Source organism: Uranotaenia lowii, chromosome 3 (genome assembly GCF_029784155.1).
Source record: "Uranotaenia lowii strain MFRU-FL chromosome 3, ASM2978415v1, whole genome shotgun sequence".
Taxonomy (NCBI): Eukaryota; Metazoa; Arthropoda; class Insecta; order Diptera; family Culicidae; genus Uranotaenia; species Uranotaenia lowii.
The window spans coordinates 245,032,832-245,047,394 of NC_073693.1; the positions used below are offsets into that span (position 1 = coordinate 245,032,832).

Below are 14,563 nucleotides of genomic sequence, written 5' to 3' on the forward strand. Positions count from 1 at the left end.
CGAAAAAAAATTATAAGCATTCTGCATGACCATAATAAAACCGCCATAAAACGAGCTGCACAAAAAAATGCCATAATTAAACCATAATAAAACTTCCTAATGCTAGTTGGCATAATCTGTGTTACTTGGGAAGCTAGTTCTTCACAGAACAGATCGAAGCAAGTTCATTTCTTTAGAGCTACGCTAACGTGCAGTGAACGTGATTTTTGATTCATTTTTTAAACTCTGAAGGTTACACAAAAAAAAAAAAAATAAAACACACACATATAGAGTCTCAGTGAAACTTCAAGTTTTTTTTAAGAGATCTAAATTTATTCAAATCTAAGGCGTACATCTTTCAAGGATATGATGACTAGCGTATTTCGAATGCTAAAACCACCAACCCACAGAAAGAGTAACGGGTAGCAACTATAATTTTGGAATTTCTCTTTCAAGTTGTGAAAAAAAATCAAGTGTACTTGAAGAAGATTTGATTTATTGGAATTAAAGGTACATTGTCCATTGTTGAAAAAAATTAGTGATCAGTTGAAAACGGTCCATTATCAGCTGTTCGCCGAAGCTTCCGTTTGATGTCGGAACATGAGCTTTGTACGGCCTTCATGTCAAGTTTGTGAATACATCTCTTGATACTACCACTGAATTGTTTGCAGTTCATAGCTCTCCAATTACACCAATGAGCTCAAAGTTCCGAAAAAATCTTCAATTGGACGACACTGAGACAGATTTGTCGGGTTGTGGTTCTTCAAAACAGGTAGTGTTCATCTGCATGATGTTTGTGTAGAAACAGCATCAAAATTTTCTTGAAACATTCATTCTAGTACACATCTTGATTGATAGCCAAACCAGACGGTTTGAACCATTGCTTAGAAATATCTCTATCGAAAATGGCGATGTACAGCATCACTTACTGTTCAAACTTATGTTTGAATTTGTATTTGATGCTCGGAGATATAGTAGAACTATCCTTGGAAGAGAATCGATCGTTTTCGGGGATGTGCGTCTTCGAAAGAGGGAAGTAACTTTCGTCGTCCAAAACAAAACATTTTTCGGAATATTTTTTTTTATCTTCCAGCGGCATTGGGATTTTAAGAGTCCAAATCTGATCCTCAGTATATTCTGGGGCTCTTGTCTTTTTTCAGCATATAATTCCAACTTTTTTCAATGTCTGGTGAGAACAATTGAACTTTTTGGCTGTATCCCGTTGGCTCAGTGAATCCTTGTTTTTGAAGGCACGAGAAAAAGAACGAAGTCCTTTTGCGTCCAAAATTTTCGCTGGTCTGCCACAACCAGGGTTGCCAACATTTTTTTTAAATCAGGGAACTGGCGAAATAAAAATCAGGCAAACTCAGGCTACGATTAAAATAATGGAATTTTGCTCAAAGTGATGACCTTTTTTTTGGTTATCGCTCCACTTTTTCACTCTAATATGTGTTGTGAGCCTACTTAGTTGAATCATTCTACTGCATCAAAGCAATCGAAAGATTCCCTTTAATTCCCATTTTTAAATAACAATTTACGGGAATCTTTAGACTTTTGTAGACTTTTTGCCGTGATTTTTGTGCAGTTTGTAGAGCTGTACAACGCGCTCGCGAAACGCTTCTTGTTTCGACGGCATTTTGAGCAAAACTGGGCAAACATAAACAAAACAAAACATACTGACGAAAAGAGGAGAAGAAAAGCTAACACATACACACTCTCATTTTTCTCTGAGCTCGTTTATGTTTGAGTATTAGGGCCTTAAAAAAATTCCAAAATATTAGTTGCCACCCGGTACTAGGTATGCCGCGATCGCGATTCCATCTAATGACCTCTGGCTTAGAAGACTTGAACGATATCCTCTAAGCAGCGGTCGGCGGCTAGATTAGAAAATTGTGACCAAACCAAGTAACTATGAACTCTTCTTTGCTAAATTGCTCATGTCAAATCTATCTATTCCTCAAAGCTATCGAGCTCCTTTTATAAATCTCTCAATGTTCATGCTTCCACTATATGTTTTTCCTAAAAAAATGTATTAGGTATATACATAAATAGTATTTTCTATACGAATCTTTGATAACTTTTAAATTAAATAATAAACCTCAAACAAAGATTTATTATTAAAAAATACACTCTAGCTAAAGTTGATAGAGAACATCAAACTTCACATAAACATTTTTGTTTTGCAATTTATGACAATACATAACCGCTGGTGAATTTGAAAAAAAAAATCAACTCTCTGGAGCCACTGTTTATATCAGTTCTTAGAAAAAACATCCCTTGCTCACTATGGGCATCGTTAATGAGGCGAACAGTTATAATTTATTATGCATTTAGTATGCAAAATAGAGAGAAAATGAGAGAGGAAAGTTTGAACAAATCTGACAGCCTTGAGGTTCAGTAATGTGAATTTATAAAGGGCAGATTAACTCATTTTTTACCTGATGTGAAATGTGTAAATAGATTTTAAGATGCTTTGTAAGTTTTGAAACGACTCGGTCACGAGCAAGGTTACCGAAATCACAGAAAATTGAGCAAATTTTCATAACAGAATCTGTGTCACAGAACTTAGAAAGAAATATTCACAGACTTTTGAATGAAATAACAGAAAAAGTATCACAGAAAATCGTCACAGAAATTTTGGGTAAAATCACAGAAAGTCAAAACACAGAATTTTTTTCGGCAACCGTGGTCACGAGACCCCTGCAAGTATTATGGAGTTGTGATATTTTAAGAAATGAAAACTGCACAACGAGTTTAATTGGACGTGCAAAAAGGACATCGAATGTTGTGCAACACTTCCAACTAGGTACACCCAACTAAACCCTAAACACTCTGTATCTGTGCATTATAACGCGTATTTGTGAAATACATTTCTATTCAAACGATAATCTGCAACTATTCACGATCTTTAAAATACTCCTCGCAATGACGCATATAGGGAGTATGCCATATTCAGTGACTGTAAAAGATAATAGAATTAAGCATTGCACATATTTTTTCAACGAAGCTTGTGGATGCTTGTGCATCTTATTATTTAAATAATGCCATCCCATACTTATACTTACGCTTCTTCTTTGAAGCTTGATTGCCATAAATGATACTTTGAAGTTATGTTGAAAAAAATCTTTTAAACATTGTTTTTTTTCGGCCAAAAGTTTCCAATTTATCACCTCTCAAATTATCATTTTAACAAATGTTTTAGTTCCGACAAACTTTCAACTTACCGTTGTGAACATATTTAAATCGTAGTGAAAGAAGCTCTCTGCTTTAATGGCCATCGGTTTATTGGTGAACGTCATCAAGATATTTAGATCCTTGCAGAAGTTTCGATCGTAAGTGGACCAATCCAAGGAATACAGCACGGTGGTGAGATGCTGGCTTTTATGAGCCACTTCGTTGCCAAAATGACACGGCAGATAAATCTGCACCAACACGATAACCAAAAATACAACTACAATAATGTAGGCTGGTCCATCGACTTTCAAACCAAGCTGTGAAAATTTTCAAAAAAATAAATAGGGAAAGATTCAATGCGTTTGATACAAACATGAAGTTACCTTCGAAAGTCGAAACGCGCAGGCAAACATACTGATTCCGGCGGCACAAAACAAGCCAAACATTGGTATAGAGTGCACTCTTTCAGTTTCTCTCAGATAGCTACTTATGACATCGAAATGATGAACATATTTATCGAAAAGTTCCCTTCTTCTGATCGAGGAAACTTCAGCGTTCAAGGCGAGAAATCTCTCTTTAAGGAAATCCAACTGAACAGTCATAATCACTAGCAAAAAACATATTTGAACATCGCCAGCGTAGTTATACATGGCGTACAAAACAAGTCCAAGCATTTGGTAGACAGTCAACAGCCAATAGTTCAACTGCAGATCTGGTCCATAAGGGATCCCGAAAACCCAACCGTGAGCTGGCAGTCTGTAATTTCCTTGCAGCGGGTAGACCACAGCACTACAAGAGGTCATCAAATATCCCCAGAAACCGATCGTAAAGAAAGTGTTGAACCGGTCTATGGATTTCCTGTAGATTGCCAATTCTTTAGAATTTGTTGGCCCAAAACTTTTCGATTGTATGAGTTTCATCAAATTTTGTATGGTTTCAATATTTCTGTAGAACGATATCACTCTTATGAACGCCACTATTATTGCTCCAAATATGTAGATGTCATCCTTCATAATATTAGCCAGATTGTTCGATTTCAAAATCGAAATGACCATCGAGGCGCCGAAACCGAAAAGAACCACTATGTTGAACACCCAACGGTGGATTTGATACGCGAGAGATTCATCCGGTTCGCGCCAAATGCCCAATAGACGATATATTCGCAACAGTATACGCACAGACGAAGGATAGGCGCTGTTTCCATTCCAAAGTAACCATTGACGGAATCTGCATAAAATTCAAGAGGAGAAAGTAATTTACGATTCACATAAATTATACCAATTTGAAACTGCCCGATGGCTATAAGACAGCAGACATTGGGGAATTCCAAATTGTCTCTAAAAATTTAGAGACATTTGGATAGGTTTCCACTGGACTTCAGAAAATGATCTCAAAGCTATATTACTAAGGTGGCCAAAATCTTTACCTCAAGTATCTGGGCCGGATAAATGTGAGCTACTTTATCTAATACCCTGGCAAAATCTAGGCAGTTGATTCCAAAATTTTCAACCCAAAGTCCAAACAATCTAAATCGTATTTTTGCCTTCTAAAAACCAGTTCATAATTATATCGATAAACTTGCTAAAAAAACATTTTGTTTGATTTTACAAAGAAAGTGAATTCGGATATCCGGGCCGGAACGGTCCCGGGGCCCGGATATTTGATACAAAATTTGCGGATTTCGGGCAAGTCCGGATAAAAACGGGCAATCTGCAAGCTTGTATATAACAACTCAAAAAAGGGTGCTTTTAAATAAGATAACTCATTACATTAATGAAGTAAGTTTAAAAAAATTGGAAAAATGTTGAACAAAAAATAGTAACGCTAGGTTTTATAGGCCTAATTGGCCTAAACCAGTTGCTGGTGCATCGAACTTAGTGACTGAAAAATTATTCCACGAGAAATTCATAGTGATATTCAAAATCAGTGATATTCAAAATCCAGCCAGTAGCAAAAGATTCAAATAATTTTACTGAAGCGAGGTAACTAAGATATAAATTTTATATTTATTATTTATTTCGACTTACTTTCGACTATAAGGCTAAATCTAAAAATGATATTTGTAATTTTATACCTTGACAGAAGCTTCATCATATTGTTAAAAATCTAATTAAGTTCTTCTCCAATCAACTTTTTTCAGAATACGCTGTAGGCTGATGTACACTTACTAACGACAGATGGCACCGGAATCTGTTTTATAATCCAAGGTGTCAGACAGTAATTATCGCTTGATTTTTCTTCATTTTTTGCTGTCTGGTCGTTTTCTTTCTTTTATTTTTCGATTCCAAGCATACACGCAAAATAATAAAAAGGTATAAACTATCGAGATAGCAAGGTGAACCCAGCAAACATTTTTGTAGCTATATCATTAGGCTGTTTTGATAAACGTTCCATATACATTATATGAATGATCGTATGAAAGTTGGAAAAACAGCATTTACCTGCCAAAGTGAAGGCAATATACATACATGAATTTCATTTCATTCAAAAGCGAAGAAAGCTACATCAATTGGGCGTTATCCGTCACCTTATTCGTACCTATCGGAGGAATGCAAGAGAGCACAAGATTTTGCTCTCGTAGCCTTCAAATCGTTGCAAGTGACAATGTTTACCAGTTCTCTTATTGGTCAATTTTACTCAAATTTGGTTGCAGAGAGAACGAATCATATTCGATTTAAACTGACTTCAGATGACATTTTATACGATCTTTTCAATTTCAATTGCGATTCGCAACACCGTTGTAAATGACTCGAGTTATCATTTCTGATACGATTTCACGTTTGTTGGGAACGCTCGTGAAAACCAAAAAGGTATCTTCTACCACTTCGAGGTGAAACTCACCTCATAGCGAGGTAAAATTTATCTGAATCGAGCAGAAAAAAAGATACAATTCACCTAAAAAAAGGTAAATTATTGCCAGGTACTTTATACCTCGTAGCGAAGTGAAATGTACCTGAATAGAGCTGATTAAATAGGTACAACTCACCTAAAAAAAATGGTAAACACAAAAAAGGTACCTTCTACCTCGCAGCGAGGTGAAGTTTACCTGAATGGAGCTGAACAGAAAAAAGGTAAATCCAAAAATGTATCTTTTTCAGACTCGCGTCTATTGAGGTTATAGACATTTGCCAATTTGTCTACCAATATCAGGAGGAGCAAAGCAAAGGATCATGTTGCCGAATCTTCAAAGTTGGTTTGAAAACTGCGTTGGCTAGCTTGATCTGGTTCCTCGTTTGAAATACGGCGGCAGGTAAGCTATTTAATAAGTTTTAAATCAACGCCAGTGTTATTTTTCAGATTGTTTGTTATCATAATCAGAAACGGATCCGGTCAAATGTACATCCCGCTGGCGGTACGAAATTGAGTGCTCCTGTCCTTGCAATGGAACGTCATTAAAGCGCATACGAATGTGTGGCTAGTCTCATAATAAATACATAGCAGAAAACTCCCCCTCGCCTTTATGCTAGATGAATGAAAAAAAGGTGAAACTTCCTTTTTTGCTAGGTGGATGAAAAAAAGTAAAATTTACCGAGGAAGAAGAGTGGAAAAAATACCTCTGCTTTTCAACTTTTTTACCTTTTTTTTTTTATTTTCCGTGCAGGGTGTCCCAATGTCCCATTATATCTGCACCTCCATATCATAGATTTGGGTGTGGAGAACAAACGTTTGTATGGGGTCAATTAAAAAAAGTAATGTTTAGAGGTTCCGCAAACGCAAACTTTGAAAAAAGTCAATTTTTTTTTAATTTGATTAAAAAAAATAAAATCCTAAAATTTTTACAAAATTTATATATTTTATTTATTTTTTTTTTATTAGAGACTACACGTAAAAAATATAAAATGAACCAGATTTGAATCTAAACTTAAAATCAGCAAGCTATTTAAAAAAAATGGTCCACAAATTTTTTATTTAACTTACCAAAATGTGTACTCAGCGTAATATTTTGTTAATGCCATCAAAATGCATATCAAAAAATTCGGATTTTTGTATATGTACTCAAACTTCGCTGGACAAAGTATGTTGTTTGTACCATTCTGTGAAAAGTTATACACAATGAATTCCTTACTAAAAATCACAATTTGGAATGTTTTTTATTTAATTTATCAAATTTAACCTAAAGGTGACAACGGGAAGGGATTGCACTGAATCTCAAGAGTGAAAGGAATTCTGAGACATCGTGTTCTGAAGAAGCATAAACAACTGGATTATCATCAATTAATTATTTCTTAACCAATAGATTGCTTATTAATGTTGATTTTATAAAAATTTAAATCAAGACTAATGTATCACCTAAAGACCATCTCGTTTAGAATTATAACAAAAAAGGCAGTTCAAAAATTGCATTTTCTAACACGCAATGAGTACATTTTACTAATTTCACTCAGCTAATATATATGAGTGAAATTTTGGTAAAATATTTAATTGTATTTTTGAAAGATCAATCGAATAATGTAATTTTGTTTGTCATATTTTATTCCAGCTGATCGATCATACGCCGTGTGTGCGTTTATAGAAATTTCCCGCACTGTATAGACATAAATGAATATTAAAGTATACATGTTATGATAATATGCAAAGATATGGGTACGTATATCTCCCGTTTTACGGATTGGAAGAATGATCTTCAGACATCTGCAAGAATTCAAGGATCAGTCTTTGGGCTTGTGATATAGCTCAGTTGGCTTTGGCTAGTCTATTGCTTCCTGAGCTGATGTCCGTGAGTTCGAGCCCAAGAGTAAACATCGATCACAGTTGTACCGGATAAGTTTTTCAATGACTGTCCGTTGATATAAGTCGCGAATGACATAAAGATGTTAAAACGACTATAATCGAAACAATAAAAAAGGATCAGTCCCATTTGGGGAAGGATAAGCGAATTAGATTTTCTCGGCTAGTGAAACTATTCCCATAGGGTTGTTTTAGCCCGTTTGCCTCTTACTTCAATGAATAATGGATTATTTCAAGTCATTACGCATTAATAAGTCGTAAAAATTTCCAAGAAGTCTGGATTTTAAGGCTTTTTAGAGGACATTGGCCTTGAAGTTATTGCTGAACTGACACAATTGAGATGCTCTAGCATGGTAAATTAATCGATTATTCGGTACTTGGAAAGAAAAGATGTTTCGAATCAAGAAACAACATGATTACTACAAAAAAGCATGTTGGTTTGTTAAAGAATATTATGAATAAGTAGGTATGAATTTTATGAAATAGATGAATAAATGAAATTAGAAATAAATCGTTAAAACCATACTTTCGTTTATTACTGTATAAAATAGTTCCGGTTTAAGGAATCAGGATGTGGTGACAACCTAAGCATAAATTTTAACCGGAGGAAGTTTTATTAAACTGAATTGTGTTTTTTAGACCTTAAAATAGTCGTTGTCGTAGAACCTTCACGAGGCTCTAGTAAGATCTTTTACAAAATTATTATGAGGTTATTCAAAGTTTTCAAGAGATGCTTTGTTTTAAAAAAAAATTCTCATTTCTTTTCAGTTGAATACTAATTACTTCAAAATAATATAAATTGTCTATTGAATTCCTCGGTATTTTAAGAAATAGTTTAATCTACAATTGATAAGACTATCAATATTAATAATTTTTTTTCATACGACGCTAAGTTATTTGACAAAGTTTACGCATTATGTCTAAGAACGATTTTGATAAAATCCTGCATATCCCGGATGACGTTTAAACAACTGATTTCTTTTTTGTGTTGTTGCTCAAAGTTCAACTCGAAACTCTGTGTATCGTGATCTCCAGTTTTCATAATTTTCGTGAAAATTAGGAACCTTTTTCAGGAGAAGTGCAAAAATATTCTATGCACACAAACGGTGTACTCTCCCCAACATTTCTTTGAGTAAGTAAGTTAGCAAAAATGAAAGAAGTAAGCATTGGAGCGGCCCATAATGCGATTCAGAAATATTTGTAGAGAGGGAAAGAGCGTCGTGGACAAAAAAAAATCTGGACGGAAACTGTGTGCGGTGCTACCATTTCTAATGTAAAGCCGTAGCACATCTTGGACAATTCATTACGGTTACTTAGTAATGATATTGTTCTTCTAAGCAAAGAGAAAAATTAAAAATCATATTGCAACCTTTACACTTTACACATCGCTGATACATATCAGTTATGATACTAGAAAGTTGAAAACCCAGGGTTGCTAGCGATTTTTCGTTTTGAAATTCCAAAGTTTTTCCCGGCTTTCCCCAGGTTTTCTCCCGGTTATAAATGCTGATTTTCCCGATATTTATTATACTCGTTTTTGAAATAAAATCATGGTAAACAAATAAAATAATTCAATATAAAGGGCTTCAAATTTCTAATAATTGTATCCCCCCGTCAAACGGGGCATCATGCAAAAGCAGGGTTAGATGCAACATTTGTATACCACGACACTCATTCAATTTTTATTTCAATATACTGTAAATAATTATCATTGAATGAAAACAAATTGATGATGACATAGTTTTTAACTTCGTGAAAAAGTTTTTTAAAGTTTTTGATTCTCATAAAAAAATTAAAAATCGAGCAATACATGTACATTAGACTGCCCCAAATGACCCGACTTTTGAAAAAGTTATACGCTGCAGGTTAAAATTGATCCTGGGCCTAGTACAAGATCTCATGCCAAATTTAGGCCGGATTGGACCACGGGAAGGGGTCGCTCAACGAGCCTGAAGTTTGTATGGGATTTTGAGACATTTTGTTCGAGAGGAACATGTCTCCTTCGACCGATTTCTTTCAAAAAAAGGTTTTCTTGAAGCCTGAGTTATGACAAATATTTCATCAGAAGGTTGCATTTCAATTAAAGTTAAGATAAAAAAGTTATTAAGCTACAAAAATTGGCTAACTTTTTTAAGGGTGACATTCATCACTGTTTTAATGAGGCGACTAAATGTCCGACCAGGACACTCAATGTGAAATGCATGCCGTTTCGTCAAATGATGACCGATTTTAACCATTGTTGTTTCGTTCGATTGCAATTTTTATTGTTTTTCAAATACTTGAGTTCGGACGATATTCACTTGATAGTTCGGAAAAAAGTAAGGGCGGCAAAATGCTTGACAATTTAAAAAAAAAATTGCATAACCACAGGGGCTTAGGAACATGACTGGACGATTTGTGATGCCAATAAAAAGATTCACCTTCAATCTCTATCAAAAGAAAGCTACAGCTAATATAATAAAAACGTGAGAAAAATGTAAAAGGACCTTTTTTCGAAAAATTATCAATTTATTGGCATCATAAAGCGTTGGTCCATGTGTTTTTCGATCTTAAAAAAATTGTTGGCGGTTTTGCCTGAGAGTAACAACCATTTTGAATAGATTTTTTTGAGAAAAAAAAAATGATCCTGAGTTAGGTAGAAAAGATGAAACATAAACCTCGCCCAAAAGCGGAAATATGTACAAAAGACTGCCTCAAATTTGTATTGGAAATTCAAAAACCTGTGAAATGTTATACACTGCAGGCTAAAATTGATTCAATTCCTAGTACAAGATCTCATGCCAAATTTGGGCCAGATCCGATCACGGGAAGAGGTCGCTCAACGAGCCTGAAGCTTGTATGAGATTTTGAGACATTTTGCTCGGAAGAAACATGAAAAACCAGTTTTTCATGGATAACTTTGGTCGCTGTAATAATACGTAATGAATACCACCGTAAAAAGTTTAGCCCATTTTTGAAGCCTAATAACTTTTTATTGTCTTAACTCTTATCGAAATGCAGTCTTCAGATGAAATATTTTTCATAATTTAGATTTTTAGAAAAATTGTTTTTGAAAGAAATCGGCCGGCGCCGGCCAAAGCTTCTGATGAAAAGCTGTTTTATTGGCATCACAAATCGTCCAGTCATGCTCCTAAGCCCCTGTGGTTATGCAATATTTTTTAATTTGTCAAACATTTTTCCGCCCTTATTTCTTTCCGAACTATCAAGTGAATATCGTCCAAACTCAAGTATTTGAAAAACAATAAAATTTGCAATCGAACGAAACAACAATGGTTAAAATCGGTCATCATTTGACGAAACGGCATGCATTTCACATTGAGTGTCCTGGTCGGACATTTCGTCGCCTCATTAAAATAGTGATGAATATCACCCTTAAAAAAGTTAGCCAATTTTTGAAGCTTAATAACTTTTTTATCTTAACTTTAATTGAAATGCAACCTTCTGATGAAATATTTGTCATAACTCAGGCTTCAAGAAAACCTGTTTTTGAAAGAAATCGGTCGAAGGAGACAAAAGTTATTGACGGAAAACTGGTTTTTCATGTTCCTCTCGAACAAAATGTCTCAAAATCCCATACAAACTTCAGGCTCGTTGAGCGACCCCTTCCCGTGGTCCGATCTGGCCCAAATTTGACATGAGATCTTGTACTAGGCCCAAGATCAATTTTAGCCTGCAGCGTAAAACATTTCACATGTTTTAAATTTCCCATACAAATTTGGGGCAGTCTAATGTACATATTTTTACATTTTCCGATGCCGTAAAAAACTTTACCTAGTATGACGGATTGGCTTAATGATATCACCTACAAACTTTATATTGCTTTCATTATCCTATACCAACACTGTTGGTGTATAAATATTTTTCAGACAATCTCTAATTTTTTTAAATAAATATTTTTATAATTCAGTTAGCTGTCTGGGGCAAAATGTAACAAAATGCAAATTAGAACTAAATCTCATCTGGGATATGATTGTTTTGCATTATGCGTTTGTTTACATTAAAATTTCTTCCATCCTAAGATTTATTTACATGATTTAAGATATTAAAATATTTTGTAGTATTTTTTACCCCTGAATGTATGCAGCAGATTAACACTCTTTTCTTAAAAATATTTTTGACAGAAAAAAACATAAAATTTGATTCGAACAAATCCAAAAATTAATGGAATTGATGCTTTATGCGTCATGACATCACAAATGTATCAAAAACTATAAATTTCCAAACGTTTTAATTTGATTTTTAATTAATTTTAGAGTTTGTTGCAACTTACCCCTTTTTCTTAGTAGGGTGAAAAACGCATGTTATTGTAAATTTAAAAGTAACTGGTTCAACCAATAATTTTTCTGACTACGTCAGTTTGGTGTCCCATCAACCGTAAAACTTTTGATGTAAAAGAGGTATGATTATCTGTAAGCATTACGATTTTAGAAGTCATTGAAGTTGAAAATTGTTGCATGTTGCCCCAGTTGACGGTACTTACTCAAATATACTCAATTGGCAGAATTTTATGAATTGGTTTGTGAAATGTAAATTCTGAAATAAATAAATGTTAAACAATAGGTTGGAAAATATAGAATTTTGTTCAGATTTTATAGGTAAAGTGTAGGTACATGTTTCTTTAACAACAAATATTTTTCATAACGAACCAATTGCAATCCTGTGTATGATTTTTTATATAAAACTTAATTTTTTTTGCATTAAACAAAACTTAGAAAATTAACCCAAATTTTACTTTTCATTAGTAATTTTCAACTGAATTGTGTGTACAAACTAATTTTGATTTAAAATTCGAAATCTGGAAACTGAACTGACAAGAAGTCTTAAGATAATGTTCTCTTGAATTCCTCAACAATTTATGTTGATTGTAGAACTTATTCTCAATTCTCAATCATTTTCTGAGTTTTGAATCTGCATTTTGAATAGGAGTTCTTAACTGGAATTCAAAAATTGAGCTTCGAATTTGTATGTGGGGATGAATGACAGCTTGCTGTTAAATTCCCGGAAAAAAAACATACGAATTTGTATTCAAACTTCAATACGATTTCTGAAATGTACAAAAATACGATTTCCGAATCTGAATCTGAATTTCTATTCTGGATATCTATTTAGAAGCTCTAAATGATTGAATTTTGTATGAAAATTGAGTTTAAGAATTTCTAATTTGAAAACAAAACAATTTTTTTTTCATTTTTTCTATTTGGGAAACTTCCCAGGAAACTATTATCAAAAAATTAAAAATGCATATGATCTCGAGAAACATGAATCAAATATGATATGAAATGCAAACCCAAAATTTAACCAGGATTCCAAAGCAGCTTTTCATTTCTAATTTCTCATGATTATTCAAACTGAAAACCAAGAATCCTGAGCTGGATACAGAATAAGGTAATCCGAAATAGGTTAAATATATCAAAAACTTTAATATATCAAAAACTTTAATAATATGTTTTCTATGAACAAGTAAGAAAATTTTGAAAAAAGTGAAGCAGAATTTTTGAATTTTGGATGGATTCTCGAGGCATTAGTATTAAGTTTAGATGGTTACTCTTGAACAACCTTACTCTATTAGCATAATTTGATTCTAAATTTAAAATTTTGAGTGTGGAGTAGAATACCTCGCTTGCTTTTTTGGAAACTCATGGGGGGAGGGGGGGTTTAACCCCCAAACCCCTCCCCCCCTCGTTCCTACGGCCATGGGTATTTGGTAGCATGAATAATCTGTTTTACTGTAAAAAAACACAGTTTCATTTTAAGATTGAGAACATGTCAAAATGATAGAAATTTACTAGCTGACCCGTTGTGCCTTTTTATAGGGCATTAAAAATTCGGTTATTTTGACTTCGACTGATGAAAGCAGATTCTGCATATTCCTTTAGACCAGCCTGGTTTCTCAAATTCAACCCTTGAAGCCGGAAAAAATAAACGTCTCAGTATATTAAGTTGACATACTGAAAGCCAGCTCCGTAGTAACATCAAACATGTGGTAACTTATCAATCACTCATTGCGAAGAGTAACGATATTCTTGTCGTGGGAAGATTTCAAAGAAAATAAAGCTTCTTTTTTAATTCGACAGTAAAGGGTGATACGGTCAAAATTTGGTCAATATCAACTTGACGTATTTCTTTCAATTTTGCATTTAAAAAACCTTATCACCCCTCATTTTGAAGCTGTGTGTGTGTAGAATGTTGCTCCTATTTTGATTTTGGAATTCACTCTTCAGTTGTCAAAATCCCGTCCAATGAAGAAGACTAGCGTATCAAAATTTCAAAAGCGTATCAAATCCGAGCTATTCGCACGCAAAACTGGCAAAATCGCTGAAAGTTGCCATATCAACCGTTACAAATGTAATTAAAGTGTTTGGGGAACGTTTTTCGACAGCCAGGAATTCTGGATCCGAGACGACAAAGAGAGTTGCCGGTAGTTTCAAGCGAAACCCTAACCTCTCTCTCCGAGATGCCGCAAATAAGCTGGGTGTATCGTCTACAACCGTGCATCGAGCCGGACTATCGACTTACAAGAAGGTAGTGATTCCAAATCGCGATGATAAACAAAATACGACGGCCAAAGCGCGATCCCGAAGGTTGTACACGACGGTGCTGACGAAGTTTGACTGCGTGGTAATGGACGACGAAACCTACGTCAAAGCCGACTACAAACAGCTTCCGGAACAGGAGTTTTATA

At 34.4% G+C, this 14,563-nt stretch overlaps 1 protein-coding gene across 1 annotated transcript in view; it reads right to left on the bottom strand.

Annotated features, from left to right (window-relative positions):
- LOC129755884 (axin) overlaps nt 1-14,563 on the bottom strand; it is a 357,557-nt gene that overhangs the window by 148,648 nt on the left and 194,346 nt on the right. The window lies entirely within an intron of this gene.